The 18565-nt window shown below is 27.9% G+C and overlaps 1 protein-coding gene across 1 annotated transcript in view; it reads right to left on the bottom strand.

Annotated features, from left to right (window-relative positions):
- The window catches only part of LOC109602030 (frizzled-2), a 100178-nt gene that overhangs the window by 43122 nt on the left and 38491 nt on the right, over nt 1-18565 (bottom strand). The gene's annotated exons all lie outside the window — the stretch shown is intronic.

The following is an 18565-nucleotide window of genomic DNA, read 5'->3' as shown; positions in this document are numbered from 1 at the left end:
ATTAATTTAATTATTATAATATAAGTACAACAAAATTGGAATGCTCGATTATTTCCAGATTTTTTTGAAGCAAATTAAATGGTGATTCTATTTCAAGTAAAAAAGTTACACTTAGAATCTAGAAATTTAAGAACACGTATTCTTTCCGTTTGAATACATTTTATATTTTCTAGATTTATTATATATAATATTTATTACATTTTATAATTTTTAAATTCTATAACTTTTATCTTTTATACTCCACATTTTTTATATTATGAATTTTTTTAAATTATATATTTTTTAATGAAATTTAGAATAATGTTCTATATTCCATATTTTTAATACTTCGTGTTTTTCATATTTCAAATTTTTTATATCATATTTTTTTAATTCTATATTTTTATGTTTTTTATTTTTTATACTTCACTTTTTTATATTTTATATACATTTTTTTTTAATTAAATTTAGAATTATATTTTACATTTTTTAAATTTCCTATTTTTATTGTTTCATATTTTTTGTATACTATATTTTTTATATTTCATAATTTTTAAATTCTATATTTCTTATATGATAACTTTTAAATTTTATATTTTTAAAATAGTATATTTTTTCTGTTTTATACTTTTTATTGTATATATTTTCTGTTTTATATTTTTTATATTCTATATTTTTTTATATTTTATAATTTTTAAATTCTACATTTTTATGTTTTGTATTTTTTATACTTCACATTTTTTATATTTTATATACACCTTTTTTAATTAAATTTAGAATTATGTTTTATATTTTTTATATGATAATTTTAAAATTTTATAATTATAAAATAGTTTTTTCTGTTTTATACTTTTTATTGTATATTTTTTCTGTTTTATATTTTTTATATTTTATATTCCATAATTTTTAAATTAAATATTTTTTAATGAAATTTAGAATTATGTTTTATATTTCATATTTTTAAAATTTCATATTTTTTATATCATAATTTTTAAATTCTGTATTTTTATGTTTAAATATTTTTTAAATAGTATATTTTTTCTGTTTTATCTTTTTATTGTTTTTTTTTTCTTTTTTAAATTTTTTATATACCATATTTTTATATATTTATATATAATTATATTATATAATATAATAATTTTTAATATTTGATAATTTTAATATTTTATATTTATATACTTAATAATATTTTTATATTATATTTTTTATATTTTACATTTTTTATATTTTACATTTTTTAAATTGTATATTTTTCCTGTTTTATATATTTTATATTTATTTATTTCATAATTTTTTATATTATATTTTTTATTTTTCATATTTTCATCTTTTATATATTTTTATATACCATATTTCTTAAATTTTTTTTTTTTATTTTATATATTTCATATTCCATTTTTAAATTCTATACTTTTTATATTTCATATTTTTAATATTTCATATATTTTTTATATTTTATATATGGTATAATTTGATTATATTATTTTTTAATTTCCATGTTGTATATATTTTTATACATCATATTTTTTAAATTTTAGACTTTTAATACTTCATATTTTTATATTTTATATTTATATACTTCATAATTTTTTATAATTTATATTTTTTATGATTTGTATTTTTTATATTCCCTATTTTTTATGTATAATTTTTACATATTATCTCAAAGTAGATATATTTTTTATTTTAATAACTTAAAATATATAAGAAAGTCTCTAAGAAAATTTTAACTTTAACTTAAAAAAATTAAAGAATGTATATACTTTTACAAAATCTGGTAAAAGCCAAACATTTTATGTAGTCTAGGAAAGATTGTAATAAAATTGTACTCTTGGATATTTCAATCCAGTCTTTCTCTATTTGAACTGGAAAAACTAGCAATAGTCTACCAACTTGGAACGCCCTGTCCAAACAAAAAAAATGTAACTTCCTGAAGGTATCAACAAAGAAAATCCGTCGATAAAAATGATTTAGGGACTGGAAAGAAGGGGTCTCTCCCCTTAATTTGACACGACGATAAAAATTCCAGACGCGCAACAGGAAACGGGGCGCCACACACTGAAAAGATTTACGGATAACTTTGTCGCCTCCAGAATGTGAGAAGTATTTCCAGGACACAAAATCAGTTAATCTCAATATGTTAAATAACTGCCTGTCTCGAATATTAATGCGTTTCTAACAATAGGAACGTTTTAATTTAGACATCTCGCGTTAAATACCTGAAAAATGCTAATCAATGGACCGTCAAATAAAAAGCCAATTATCCCGATAAAACACAGTTGGGCCGCTGCATTAATATTAATCGGGTACGCTTCTAAAAATATTCAAATCAAATTTCATCACAAATCGGTCCGAACAGCAGTTTTCGACACCAAATCCCATCCAATTAAACCCCGAAACCGTTGAACGTTAACTGTAAAAATCACGGTGTGAATTGAGTTGTTGTTCGACGAATTTTGATTTAATAACTAATATTAATCGGCTAATTGGCGCGACATCCGATTTCCGAAAGTAACAACTTAATATCAGCGAAACGGAATATTTGCGTCGCATTTAATTAACCAAAACGCTTATGGAACAATAAATCGGACCGGTCGATTTTCAACGTTCCCACTTAATTATGGAATTCCGTTTGCGTTGGAATTTTATTTATTTTTGCATGTGTAATTCGCTGCGCGATGCGGCCGACGATAAAAACAGGTTATCCTTTAAATTAAGTCCTCACCTACTGGCATTTCTTTCCCCAACCCCGCGGTTTCTGTATCATTTCGGTTTGTTAACGAAGACGTTGCGAGATGCGGAGTTTATCGTCGCAATTAGGGTTAAATGATCGGCGTTGCGGTTTAATTGGGTTTTGTAGAAAATTGTGGCAATCATTATTGTCGCCGTACCGGATGAGACAATCAGTTGTGATTTCCTTAACTTAGCCTTTAATCGATCGGATCATGTAAAGTTAATCGGTTGTAATTGAAAATTAATCGCACAAAAATATTTATATTAACCTACGATATCAAAATTAAAATCTTCCAACGTTAGATAAAGAGGAGATTAATTAACGTATGTATATTAGTGAGTGGATTAATTTATTACACCATTGATAGTTTTGTTTATAGATTTATTGATTTTCCGCCCTGTACATGCGTGATTAACGCACATTACCATTGTAATATGTTTACTTGAAACTGAAGAGGGCATATTTATTCTACTATTCAGATCGTAAAAAGATACAACTAATATATAAATCGATACGACCGTTGTCGATTATAATCGAACCGTTGAAAAATATTTACATTGAATAACCGTATACTGGCTGCAATGATTATAATTAAGCCTCTCCGCATTTTACTTTGATTGCTTTTATAATGTTGGATATGAAGAACGGATAATTATCTGACGAAAAATTGGACGAAATCTTTCCTAACGTGGTATTTATCAATCAAGTTTCTCTGTTCGTCATCAATCAATAATGATGGTATTTGAACAGATGATTTAATTCGATCGATTTGTGCAAGGATCGAATTTATTGTGTGAGAAGTTCAAGAATCAATTATTAACCGCAATAAAAAATCTTTAAGCTAAATAATTGCCTCTCTCTCTGATGGCAAAATGTTGTTATTATTTAATAATAACTTAGACGTATAAAAAAGTCTGTAAATGTACAGGCATCACTAGGAAAGTACTTGTTGGATTCTGATAGAATTGAGTGTAGTGATTGCTTTAATCTTGGATCAACATTTAGAATACTTTTTATCATAGAAAACAATAGGATTACTATAAAATCATAAAATATAAATAAATTAATCGGTAGAGACACCTATCGAGGAGTAGTTATATTACTAATTAGAGACTTATAAAAATCAAAAATTTTAATTTTTGAAGCGTAATTTAATTTAAATTGCTAATTTTAGTTCTTATATATAATTAATGATAATCTTTAAATCTATCAATAATTAAACAAATTAATTATTTTAATTTTTATTTAATTTGTTTAAATTTTTTAATTTAATTGTTTATTTTTATTTTTTTTTTTAACTTGTATGTTTAATTTTTTAAGCTTAATTTCATAAATTTTATAATTTAAATTAATAATTTTTTAAATTTAATTTTTAAAATTAATAATTTTTAAATTAAAATTATTTATACTTAATTTTTTATGCTTGATTCTTAAATTTTATGAATTTAAAATATATATTTTTTTAAATTTAATTTCATAAATAATATAAATATAAAAAAGTCTTTTTAACTTAATTGGTTACTTTAATTTTTTATTATTATTTTCCAAAATTTATTTTAACTTTTTAAAATTAATTTAATAACTTTATTATTTTATTAATTTAATTGGTTTTTAATTTTTTTTAAACTTAATTTTTAAAATTCTAAAAATTTAAATTAACAATTTTATTTTATTTTTTAATTTAATTGATTATTTTTAATTTTTTAAGATTACTTTTATAAATTTTATAAAAATAAATTAATATTTTTTTTTAATTTAATTAGTTATTTTCAATTTTTGAAACTCTACGTTGGGCGCCAATTTGTTAGCCACTAAATTTAAATTAAATAAATTATTATTTTAGTTTTTATTTATTATTTTTTAATTTAAATTAATAATTTTAATTATTATTTTATTAATTTAATTGATTTTTATCTTTAAACTTTAAAAAATTGTTTATATTTAATTTTTTATGCTGGTTTTTAAATTTGATGAGTTTAAAATAATTTTATTTTATTTTTTTTTAATTTAATTCATTATTTTTAGTTATTTAGATTTTTAATAATAATAAATTCAAATTTATAATATACATTTTTTTCAATTTTATTGATTATTTTTAATTTTTCAAAACTCCACGTTGGGCGCCAATTTGTTAGACAATAAATTTAAATTAAATAAATTAATTATTTAAGTTTTTATTTAATTTTTTAAACTTAATTTGTTAAATTAATAATTTTAATTATTATTTTATTAATTTTATTGATTTTTAATTATTTAAACTTAATCTTTAAAATACTAAAAATTTAAATTAATTTTTAAATTAAAATTGTTTATATATAATTTTTTATGCTTGTTTTTTAAATTTTAAAAATTTAAAATAATATTTTTTTTTAAATTGATTATTTTTAGTTTTTTTAGCTTAATTTCATAAATTTTGTAAATTCAAATTAATAATTATTTTTGAAGTCCTACGTTGGATGCCAATTTGTTAGGCAGTAAATTTCAATTTAAACAAAAAAAATTGTTTATTTTAAAATATATAAATTTTATAACTAACTTAAAATTTATAAATTTAAATATTAATTTATATATTTTTTAATTTTAAAAATGTTTATGAATGATTATTTTTAATTTAATTGTTTATTTTTATGCTTTCTAACTTAATAAAATTAGAATAATACAAATATATATTTTTTAATTATTCGGTTATTTTCAATTTTCTGCGCTTAATTGTGTAAATTTTAACAATTTAACTTAAAAATTTAATTTGAAAATTAGACAAAGTAGCGAAAGTTTCAACATTGACACATTTTTTTACAGACACATCCTTTATTAAAATTTCTGGTTTTTTATTGCCCACAATAAATTAAACAATTTAATCATTACAAAATGTGTAATTTCAGCCGGGGTCACGACAATAAATTAGCGACGTTCGGTTTTATGCTTTTGGACAAGCAATAAAACTGATCCCGTACACGTGAAGAAACGTTATTAACGTCCGGACAGTGATTAACATTCGAATTTATTATTTTTATGTGTTGACGAATCGCTTCCTCGCGCTCCTATTAATAAATAAAATTTATCACTTTATTCGGTTCATAATGTGGATTGAGGCAGGCATTGCGATTTGTCCGTACATCTGGAACGGATTATCAAAATGAAAAAAGCAATTTATTTGTGAATAACTAAATAAATTAACTACTTTCTTCAATCTGTGCAAAGACAGTTATGCGGTACGCGAAGAATATTCGTAGTGCATGTGTGCCAGGCATTTTTATAACCGCGCATATTATTGTGACCGGTTGACATTTTAAGTGTGTTATTTATTATATTGTCATGCGCAACTGTGCCATTTTTCAGTGTCACAAGAAAATAATAATAAATGATAAAACTATGTACGTACGGAATTTATTTTTACAAGAGCAAGGAAAATGAATGAAAGCGACCAGACTGAACTATCGATTATTTTTCTTGTAACATGCAACTTCCTGCAGTTAATTGTGTACTTGAAAGTTTATTCGGAAACTTTGAAGGCACATGTTGTTTCAGACAGTTTTCTGGAAAACTATAAAATTGCAATGAATTGCATCGTTTTACAGAAATTTGTTGGTAATATATTACATTTTAACAGCGTTTTTCATAAAAAAATTCATCCCATATAAGCTGACAAAGAGTAGGAGAATGAAGTAGGAAATGAAGAACAAAGAAAATATCAGGAACAACAATAATTAATTTTTAAATATTTGCTTAAAATATGAATATTCAAAACAAAAGAGACATCTTCAAGTTAAATCCTGCAATTAATTGTGTACTTCAAAGATTCTGAAGCTTTATACAGAAACTTTAAAGGCACATGTTGTTTCAGATATTTTTCAGGAAAATTATAAATGCAACAAATTGTCATTTTTCAGAAATTCATTCAAAGTTTAATACAACTTTTACAGGACTGTTTATAAAAAATGTCAAACCACAAAAATTGGCTTCTTATTTCAAAAAATTTCAAAAGAAGTAACTTCAAGAACAATAATTAATTTTTGAAAATTTGCTTACAAAATGAATATTCAAAAGGTAATTTTTCTTCAAGATAAATCAAGAATTTAATACTTGGTGAGATTAAAACTAAAAGAGAATCAGAACAAAGGAAAGTTTCTTCAGAAACAACATCATTAACTAACTAGTTTTTGGTTCTTCGTTTCGAATATGTATCCAGTTTCATTTTTCAGTGTCACTGCAAAATCTGATTGATCATCAATATTTTTTCTTGTAACATGCAGCCTCCTGCAGTTAATTGGGTACTTCAAAGTTTGAAGCTGTATGCATAAATTTTAAAGGCTCATGTCCTTTCAAATATTTTTCAGAAAAATAATAAAATGCAAAAAATTGTGTCATTTTTCAGGAATTCATTTAAAGTTTAATACAAGTTTAACAGGATTGTTTATAAAAAAAGTCAAACCACAAAAATTGGCTTCATATTTCCAATAATTATATTAAAAACGTGAACAAATACTAAAAAGTATCAAGTGGGGGAAAGACGAAAAACAAAATAAGTAACTTCAAGAAAAATAATTAATTTTTGAAAATTTGCTTAAAATATGAATATTCAAAAGGTAAGAGACTTCTTCAAGATAAATCAAGAATTTAATACTTGACGGGAGTAAAACTGAAAGAGAACCACAACAAAGGAAGCCTCTTCAGAAACAACAATAACTAGATTTTGGTTCCTCGTTTCAAATATGTATCAAGTTTTATTTTTCAATGTCACAGCTAAATCTGATTGATCATCATCATCAGTTAATTGGGTACTTCAAAGTTTTTGAAGTTTTATATAGAAACTTTAAAGGCACTTGTTGTTTCAGATTTTTTTCAGGAAAATAATAAAATGCAACGAATTGTGTAATTTTTCATATATTCATTTAAAGTTTAATACAAATTTTACAGGACTGTTTATAAAAAAACTCAAACCACAAAAATTGACTTCTTATTTCAAATAATTACATTAAGAACGTGAACGAATACTAAAAATGTATTAAGAGGGGGGAAACGAAAAACAAAAGAAGTAACTTCAAGAACAATAATTAATTTTTGAAAATTTGCTTAAAATATGAATATTCAAAAGGAATGGTCTTCTTTCCAAAATAATTCAACAATATAATACTTGGTGTGATTAAAACTGAAAGAGAACCAGAACAAAGAAACCTTCTTCAGAAACAACAATAACTAGTTTTTGGCTCCTCGTTTCAAATATAAATGAAACTTGATACTTTCATTTTTCAGTGTCACAGCATCTGATTGATCATCAATATTTTTGGGTATTTCAACGTTTCTGAAGTTTTATACAGAAACTTTAAAGGCACATGTTGTTTCAAATATTTTTCAGGAAAATAATAAAATGCAACAAATTGTGTCATTTTTCAGGAATTCATTTACAATTTAATACAATTTTTACAGAACTATTTATAGAAAATGTCAAGCCACACAAATTGGTTTCTAATTTCAAATAATTAGACCAACAACTCGATAAATAATAACAGGTATTAAGAGTAATAGAGACGAAGAACAGTGAAAGTATCTTCAAGACCAATAATTAATTTTTGAATCTTTGCTTAAAATTTGAAACTACAGCTAAGACTTCTTCAAGGTAAATCAGAGACATAAGGTCTAATAAAATTGAGATAGTACCAGAACAAAGGAACCTGCTTCAGGAACAACAATAATTAGTTTTTGGTTCCTTGTTTCAAATATGTATCATACTTCATTTTTCAGTGTCACAATAAATTCTGACTTTATTAGAAAACTTTACAGTACTTAAAAAAAATTCAGGCCACAGAATATGGATAATCAAGTGCCAATAAACATGCACTTGACATTTATAAATACTTTACGGTACGTCAGCCAATTAAACTAATATCGACACTTTCTCTAATTCATATTGATAATTAAAGCTTGCAATTAATACTGAGACATTTTAATAGAAAATAATATTAATTAAGCATAGATATAAATAAATTAGCATTACTTTGGCGCGTAACTGATCTAAATTTAAAAGATCCAAGCATAAAATGTCGCTGCGACTTTAATTATGATTTATTATGCACAATAAATTTCTATTTATAACAACATTTACACGCCGTGTTGAAATTGTTCCGAAAAATTGCAAATTTTGAATATTTTTCGTCGGGTGATTTATATAAGTAAAAGGAATAAGATAAATGTTTGATCAAACGGTTTTAATTCGAGCCAATTTATCAAAGCTTTGTGCAAAAAAACAACGTTGCTGGAATAAAAAAAAGCACAAGGAAGCAAATTATTTCGAGTTCAAAGTATTAATTTAATTAAAAAGCCTGTCATTTGTTTTGGTAGCAAATAAAGCCTATTTTGGTGTTTTACAATTTATTTTTATGTTGAGATTTTCCGGAAACGTTTCTTAAGTGTATGTAATTATTATTGTTGAGATGATTTTAGACACATTACCTACTAACAGCTTTTTATTATTAATTTCTTAGAAAAATCCTGAATCTTTTCGCAATAAAAAGCCGTTTACAAACGTCCCGCTTTCCATAACAATCCAATGTGTCCCACAAATGTAATTTCTGTAACAATTGCAGGAATTTTTATCGATTTAGGTTATGGCAATAGTAATTAGTCCCGTGAGGAAAAAAATCCCGTGCAAAAACGCACGTGGAAGCCGTTCTGCCTTATTAGTTGTGAATAGAAAATGCGACGGAAAAAAATCCAATACAATTATAGTAACCCGCGTTTATAAAACAAAACCGAAACGAATCCGCCTCCGTATATAAATGATTTCATTAAAATTATGATTTACGGGCATATAATATTAATTATGGTGCACGCCCTTCTGGTACTGATAGTACATATAATTGATTCCTTGCCCGATTTTATTATATATTCAATTGTGATTTTTCTCCCAGATATCGCACCCTCTTGGAACTAATTAACCGGCTCCATTTCCTCGAACTGTCGTCCGCAATTACCGGCGAACAATGTCGAATTAATTAACACGACCAACATTTTTATTAGGTTCGTCCCACGCGGAATTTACATATTTCGCCTGCGCGCCACAATTACATTCCGAATTACATGGTTTTGTAAACCGGTAGAGCTACTAAAATGTTAATTAGATCCGTCGATACCAACAAGCTTGGATTGTTGTTGTTTGTTTGAAGAGCGCCGTTAATGAAATACGTCTCCAATAATCATAAACGGCCGACGAATTCCAACTTTACGGCATTTACGCCATCAACAACAAAACACGTGTCCGAATGGATTTGCTAATCTACCCATCTACGGCTCTTCATCCACAATGCGACCCTTTATATTCGTTCACAGTGGTGCATAAAGCAAGAAGCAAATAACCTCATTACTGAAAGTGTTTCGCACTCCATATATCGGAGAACAGTTGCGACTGTGTCGCTTTAATCGGGCACGATTCGATCTTTCGGTCGCTTTCTTTTCGGTCGTAATTATCTTTGTCCATGTTTGTGTGCGGGTCGTAGAAGCACATGTGAGAAATCCTGTGAGATGCAACGAGAACGTGAACGACTGCTCGATGGGACTGAGATTGAATGAGAAGGAAAACAAAGGAAATTTCTTGTAGAACAACAACAATTTATTTTTTGCTTCAGTCCAACAACTAGAACGTGATCAAATAGTTGAAGGTACTGAGATTGTAAGAGAAAAAGAATACGAACTTTTGTTAAATAATTTATTTTTTGGGTATAAATATGGATCTTCGTGAACTAAGGGATCATGAATATTTATGAAAAAGGGAAAATATTAAAAAATAAATAGTTTCAATTTTTTTACTTCTAAGAGCTTCGAATTGTGACAAATTCTATAAGGTAAATCAAGAACTTAAAAGAATACTTAAAGGGACTAAGAATGGGGGGAAAACGTTTTTCAGGAACTACATTAGGTTGTTTTTGGACTTTTGGTTTAAGTATGAATCTTCAGAAATTAGGAGATTTAGAATATCAAAAAATTCTATAAAATGACTTAAAATCATCAATGAATACTTGAAGGGACTAATTTTAATATTGAAAGGGAAGAAGGGAAAGGAAATTTCTTCAAGAACAACAAAGAATGGTTGATTTTAAATACTTTATTTCAATTTAAAATCCTTTGAATAGTGAGGAATTTTATAAGATAATCAAGAACATGAACGAATATTTGAAGAAACTTAGACTGGGAGAGAAGGATAAAGAAAAACGAAGTTTTTTCAGGACTACATTAGGTTGTTTTTGGACTTTTGGTTTAAGTACTTCAGTAACTAGGAGATTTAGAATATCGAAAAATTCTATAAAATGACTTAAAATCATCAATGAATACTTGAAGGGACTAATTTTAATATTGAAAGGGAAGAAGGGAAAGGAAATTTCTTCAAGAACAATAAAGAATGGTCGATTTTAAATTCTTTATTTTAATTTAAAATCCTTTGAATAGTGATGAATTTTATAAGATAATCAAAAACATGAACGAATACTTGAAGAAACTTAGACTGGGGGAGAATAACAAAGGAAACGAAGTTTTTTCAGGAACTACATTAGGTTGTTTTTGGACTTTTGGTTTAAGTATGAATCTTCAGTAACAAGGAAATTTAAAATATCGAAAAATTCTATAAAATGACTTAAAATCATCAACGAATACTTGAAGGGACTCATTTTAATATTGAAAGGGAAGAAGAGAAAGGAAATTTCTTCAAGAATAACAAAGAATGGTCGATTTTAAATGCTTTATTTCAATTTAAAACCCTTTGAATAGTGAGGAATTTTATAAGGTAGTCAAGAACATGAACAAATACTTGAAGGAACTTACGACTGGGAGAAAAGAAGAATAAAGGAAACGAAATACTTCAATAACTACAATAATTAGCTTTTGTCCTTTGCTGAACATGAATGATTACTTGAAGACTACTTGATTAATTGTAAGATTAAAAGAGAAGAAGATAAAGAGAAGATTTGAAATTCTTCACTTCTTCTTGTATAGTGAGAAATTCTTGCATACTTGAAAGGCCTAAGATCGAAAAAGAAAAAAACGAAGAAAAATCCTTCAAGAACAATAGTCAGATTTCGGTTTCCAAAAAAAGACGCTTTGAATAAATGATATTTCGTAACAAAACAAAACAAAAAGAAACAAGTCCATCATCAATTCCGAAAGAGATGGGTCCGCGGATCGCGGTACCTCTTTGTTCCGCCGGTTCTCGAAATGAAATTTATGCGAACTGTCCGGTTGATTTGTTTGCGCCGGCCGGTCCGGCCAACATTCCCTCGACTTTTTTGCGTCCCGGTTTTATAAATGGGATTTTAAGCGGACGCCCGATATATCTCATTACACCTCTCCTTTGCAGTTTACAAAAACGGACGCATTGGAGGCTGGGTGATCGTCGCGTGTTTTTAATTTGTGCGGAAAACGTTTCCTCACATTTCTACATGCATAAGTTGATTGATTAATGGGTTTGGCAGTGACTGGGCCCGGGGCGATTCATAAAAATAAATATTACTTGACGCGGTCAATTACTCACTTCAGTACTAATTTATATTTACTACCACATGTTATAATCGTAGAAATTCACTGCATGTTTAATATTTCTATTTTACGGTTGAATCGGTGACTGGATTTATGGTGATGAAGCCGTAATTTTAACTGTTGATGGAAATCTCTTCATTACGCTGTTTTTGGAAGCTGGAAGTAATATTGTAACTTGTCTTTGTGCGTTTGTTTGATATTTATGGTGGAGTTAATCTCTAATAAACCTCAATCTCGAAGTACCATCGTAAATGAATTTTAAACAGTCATGTTATGGGCCGGTGTGTGTTCCAAACGCACAAAATTAAACGACTGACAACCTGTAATTATTGAAAGGCTTCTCGGAACGAAAATTCATTAGTGGCAGGTAAAATGTTTTTTTTGACAACTTTTTGCCCGGACCCAACGTGATTAATATCGTCCTCCTTAAGCACAAACCTGGAGGAGATCTGTGGCGTGATGCCGAAGAAGACGCACACCAAGCAATGAGCATCTACGGGGACTTCTTCGGTGCACCAAGTGTGTAAAATCGCTACCCCAACAAAAGGAAAAACGTGAGTCCAATTAGGACCGGAGCGGAACCCCAGACGGATCGGTGCAACATCAGTCGGACTCGTTAAATCGGATTGATGTGTGTATGACAGGTGCGGTATCGGGCGACGTTTTCAGGCCGGCCAGTACGAGACCGAACGCACAGGGTCGATGGTAACTGCCAAGGTCGATCTTCTCTTCTCCGTTTTGCTCCGGTGTTCGGTGAGCCAGACGGACGCTCTCTCTAATGGACGGGGCTTTCGAAAACTGTTTCAGGGCCCGAGAGCACTGAAGACTCGACAATAAACGTGCGATTTTGACTTCAGCTTCTCTTGAACACTTCAAAGACGAGAAAATTACAATTTACAAATGCACAATCCAATTACTTTGCAACCAATTCAGATTGGACAATGGTGAGATTGTTTCGAAAACTGTTTGCAATTGAGACCATCAAAGGTCCCTTAATGTTTCTCTGTAATTACGCCTCTGACAGTCATAAAAGCCCTTTCGTAACAAAACTCCATAAACTGTTAAACCTAATTGCGAAAAAAATTTCCACATAAAGCCTATTAAGTTCCCCTTTGTTGGACGTAGATAATAGTTTTAATTCATCTCGATGCTGCACCAGGAATAATGACAATATTCCACTTCTGGTTTATTGTCCGTATTGATTGGTTTCTGTGCTGACAACGGGCCGTAGGACAATAACGAACAGCAATCGCCTCTTATTATTTTCCACCAGGCTGAAAAGTGACAATCTAATCACACCCCACCTAAAATCTAAGAAAACTAATCAAGAAAAACGTTTACACAATTGAAATTAACGCCATAAGGTCCGCCACAGGAACCGTTACGTCCAATTTGAATGGCCGCTGAGAAGCCATAAATGGTGCAGAAGGAAATTCTCGTGATGGAAGATAAAATCCCATCGTGGGTTCATAAATACGGGTTCAATGGCGAGATTCAACCATTTTGACAGTCTAACGACGGAGGAAATCTTTATTTCCTTATTGACCAGTTTGTCTACCGATGTTTGTGTTGCGGTTTCACGCACTCTGAAGATGATTTTAGATTTTCTAAATTGGATTTTTTTGTTGGTTGGTTGGTTGGTTGAATTGGGCCATCTTTCCATTTTCCTCACATAAAAGACTAAAATCATACGCATTTGTTGCTGAGGAGGTAATATAAATTGTATCACGCCTTGATGTGAGTTTTTTTCGACTAGTAATCGTGGAACGGTTGGTTGCCCTTCGCTTGAGCAAATAACCTGGTGCTTTTTTCGACGACAGCATTAAATATATAATTTACCCGTGACTGATGGCTTAAGATATTGGTACGATACTGTTTAAAACATAAAACAAGTTTTCAATTCAATCTCATCCATATCCTTTGCTTTTTTATTTATCGAGATGTTGCAATCAATATCCTGAAACTTTGAACTATCCAAAGTAACTTCAAGGAGAGTTTGCTTTTGTTCCTTGAAAACTTGCCAACAGACCCTCTTTGATCAATTTCCTGGCCATCTTTATCTGGCTGTGAGAGTTTCTCCCTTTCATCTCGCCACCAAGAATAATTGGATTCCGTATCGGAATATCGACGTCTCCGCAAACCGGCTTTTTTACATTGTTTTACCTATCTGTTCACTTTATTTTGATGACGATGCTGTTTCCGTTTTAACGAGTTCACTTTTCGCATCTCGAGGACGGAATCGACGGAGGAAAATACCGGGAGGGTTGGCGAGAGTTGTGCAATGAACCCGTTTCGAAAACGTCGCGGCGATATGAGTCAGATGTAATAAAACCAGACAATAGAAAGGTTCATTGTCTGTAAGAGGCGTATGTGTATGGAGATACCGATCTCCATACGATTTAAACCGACGATAAACACTATGACATAAATAAACCATGACTGTGGTCATTCGGCTTTTTATCCACTATCTGGCAGTTATCAAACCCACACGTTCGACATGTGTGCACAATTAGCCGGATTGATTTGTTTTCTGGGGTGGCCCCGAAACAGTGGCGCTTGCTCTCTTTCATCCCCTCATTAGCCCGAGACCTGAACAAACAAAAGTGGCATTTCAGTTTCGAGTGGTTTGCTCATTTCGGAAATTCCACACTGGGAACGTGAACATGTGCGCCTCGATATCAAGTTTACAATAGATGTTCACTTAAACTTAAGGAGCAGCCAGCAACTTTTGTGATAAAGATGATCCCTGGCAATTATGTTAAGTTTCTTATGTCCATATCGGATTCCCCTCTAATTATCCTGTTCAAGTTTCGTAGTGGACGTTTAAAAAACCAGAGGTGATTTTGCAGATAAACCGGCCGTTTAAAAATTACCGCACTTAAACTCAAAACATCTTAATCTGCTAATAACGTCACGAATCCAGTTCTCGATTATTACTGCAAAATATGCACAGTGGGTAAAGGTATAAAGTCTTTAAGTTACAGAAGATTTAAGAAGTTTGTATTATTTATGACGTTTTATAATTGTCTACAATTTAATTAAGTTACGTTAAATAATATTCAGACTGTTTAGTAAGTGTCTCAAATGCCTAAAATTGCACAACTGTATAAAGAAGTTTAATGTCTAAATAATATACAGACTATTTAGGAAGTTTCATGTAAGACTAAAATTTATACAGAATTGTTTAAAAATGTTTCAAAACTGTCTAAATAATTTAGGGGATGTTTAGGAAGTTTCACAATTATCTAAAATTTATACAGAATTGTTTAAAGAATTTTTAAGACTAAGAGGTTTTACAAAAATTTATATACAACTATTTAGAAGTTTTAGGACTGTTAAAGTACTGTCTGTAATAATATTATACACTGTGTAGGAGGTTTTTCAATTATACAAAATTTATATAGATTGACAATTGTGTAAAAGTATACAGAACTGTTTAAAATACTTTTACAATGGTACTAATATTATACAGACTGTTTAAGAGGTTTTACAATTATATAATATTTATATACAACTATTTAAAGAAGTTTTAGGACTGTTCAAGTAAAGTACTGACTATTTAGAAAGTTTCACAATTGTCTAAAACTTATGTATAACTATTTAAAGAAGATCTACGACTGTCTAAATAATTTACAGACTGTTTAGCAAATTTGACAATTGTCTAAAAATATAGAGAACAGTTTAAACTACTTTTATGACTGTAATTATATTATACACTGTGTAGGAGGTTTTACATTTATACAAAATTTTTATATATATATAACTATTTAAAGAAGTTTTACGTCTGTTTAAATAAAATAGTGACTATTTAGAAACATTCACAATTGTCTAAAACTTATGTATAAGTATTTAAAGATTTACAACTGTCGTAATTATTTACATACCATCTTAGAAGTTTCACAATTGTCTAAAATTTATATAGAATTGTTTAAGGAAGTTTTAAGACTGTCTAAAATTTTTACAGAACTATTTAAAAAAAAATTACGATTATTCAAATATTATACAGACTGTTAAGAAAGTTTGAAAATTGTCTAAATGTATACTGCACTGTTTAAAGAACTTTACGACTGTACAAATATTATACAGACTGTTCAGTCTTTTACAATTATATACTATTTAAAGAATGTTTAAATAAAATATTGATTATTTAGAGAGTTTCACAACTGTTTAAAATTTATGTATATCTATTTAAACAAGTTTTAATACTGTCTAAATAATACACAGTCTGTTTAGTAAGCTTCATAAATATCTAAAATTTGTAATATTTTTTAAAATATAGATTTGAAATTAATCATAAAACCGCTTTATAATTATTTCACTTAATGAATATGTGTCAATGCAATAATAAATTTATCAAATATTTGATGTAGAATTAAATATTAAATAGTTTAATAACACAATTTCCGGTTTTTTTGTTACTTTAATGGAAACAATTGACAACAATGTGTGGTTAAAAAGCACCTAATTAGACTTTAGGTTTCGAACATCCCGTTGATTCACAATAGATAATTAGCGAGGCAAAATCTTACTTACAACAATGGACACACATTCACGCCGTCCACAAATTGATAGTTGAATCGTTTAATTATAATTATTTATATGAATCATAATTAACAAGTTTTTTTCTATAGCGGAAAGCTCCTTGTACGGGTTCGGTTCGAATTTAAATCAAACATTGTTCTATTCACATCAAGTGGAAGGTACAGTTATTCCACTCCATCTAACATACTTACTGGGAGGAAGACGATTAAAAAAACTCACCTGAAATAAAAAAAAAACGCATTAGTCAAAATCTATAAAATATCAATTAAAAACAAACATGTCTTCGGTTTTAATTAACGGATTCGTTTTGTATGGCGAAATGACAATCAAGGAGAGCGACGTATGTTTTTTTTTAATTAAGATAACATGTGTCCAAACAAAACCAGTACCATTTGCATCGACAAGTGTTGATTTTATGGAATACAAGGAAATCCTTAATTTATTTATATATTTATTTCAGTTTGTAAATAATACTTGATGGCGTCATTAAAATTATGCAAAACGAGACATTTTTAAATGATTTTTCCTTAACTGGTATTAAGCTGAATGACTAATTGTTAAAAGGAAATGTTATATATCGCAGTTAAATATAATAAATGTAAATGTAGACAGATGTTCCGTTAGAAACCGGATGAATTTTATTTAATAAAGACATTAGGTGTTTTTATATTAAAACTTACAAAAAACATTATGTCAATTAATTATTCTAATGATTTTATTATTTCATGGGTTATCTTAAAGAGGCTGTGTTGATTATTTTTAGAATATATTCAAAATCTTTCTTTTTCATAAATTAAACCTTGTATTATTTTTAATTATTAATTTATAAATAAAAGTCAAAAATATTAATTAAAATTTACCGCCAATAAATTATGGCAATATCAATAAAAAATACCGTTAGAAACCTCATTTATTGCTTTAAAAAAATTCAGATTGGAGATTATTATTTACTAGAAAATAGTAATAGTTTTTCTTTTCTTGAAATAACCTACTGTCTACGTAGTTTTACAATTGCCTATTATTTACACAGGACTATTAAAGTTGTCCAAATAATATACACGCTTTAAAAAATTTAGTATTTACAAAAAATTTTTATAAAAAAGATTAAATAAGTTTTACAACTGTCCAAATAATATAAAATACTCTGTAGGAAGTTTAATAATTGTTTAAAATTTATACAAAACTCTTTAAAGAAGTTTTACGACTGTCCACAAAATATACAAACTTCATAGGATGTATCACAATTGTCTAAACTTTAAACATAACTCTTTAAAAAAGTTTTACAACTCTTCAAATGATATTTAGATCATTTAGGAAGTTTTACAATTGTTTAAAATTTATACAAAACTCTCTAAACAAGTTTTTCGACTGTCCAAATAATATATAGACTTCAATAACCATTAGAATTGACTAAAATTTATATAAAAATCTTTATAGGAAGTATCAGAATTGTATAAAATTTAAACAGAACTTTTTAAATATATATAAATAATATTCGTTTAGGAAATTTCATAATTGTTTAAAATTTATACAGAGTTCTTTAAAGAAGTTTTACAACTCTTCAAATAAGTTATTACAACTGTCCAAATAGAGAAGCTTTAGAATGACTAAAATTTATATAAACATGTTTAAAGAAGCTTTACGATAGTCCAAATAACATACAAACTGTTTAGGAAGTATTACAATGATCTAAAATTTAAACAGAACTCTTTAAAGAAGTTTCACAACTCTTCAAATAATATTCAGATTGTTTAGGAAGTTTCACATTTGTCTAGAATTTATACAAAA

This window comes from Aethina tumida, chromosome 4 (assembly GCF_024364675.1).
Source record: "Aethina tumida isolate Nest 87 chromosome 4, icAetTumi1.1, whole genome shotgun sequence".
In the NCBI taxonomy this organism is placed as follows: domain Eukaryota; kingdom Metazoa; phylum Arthropoda; class Insecta; order Coleoptera; family Nitidulidae; genus Aethina; species Aethina tumida.
The sequence above is the reverse complement of the archived record's forward strand: the minus strand, read 5'-3'. Positions and strand labels throughout refer to the sequence as shown.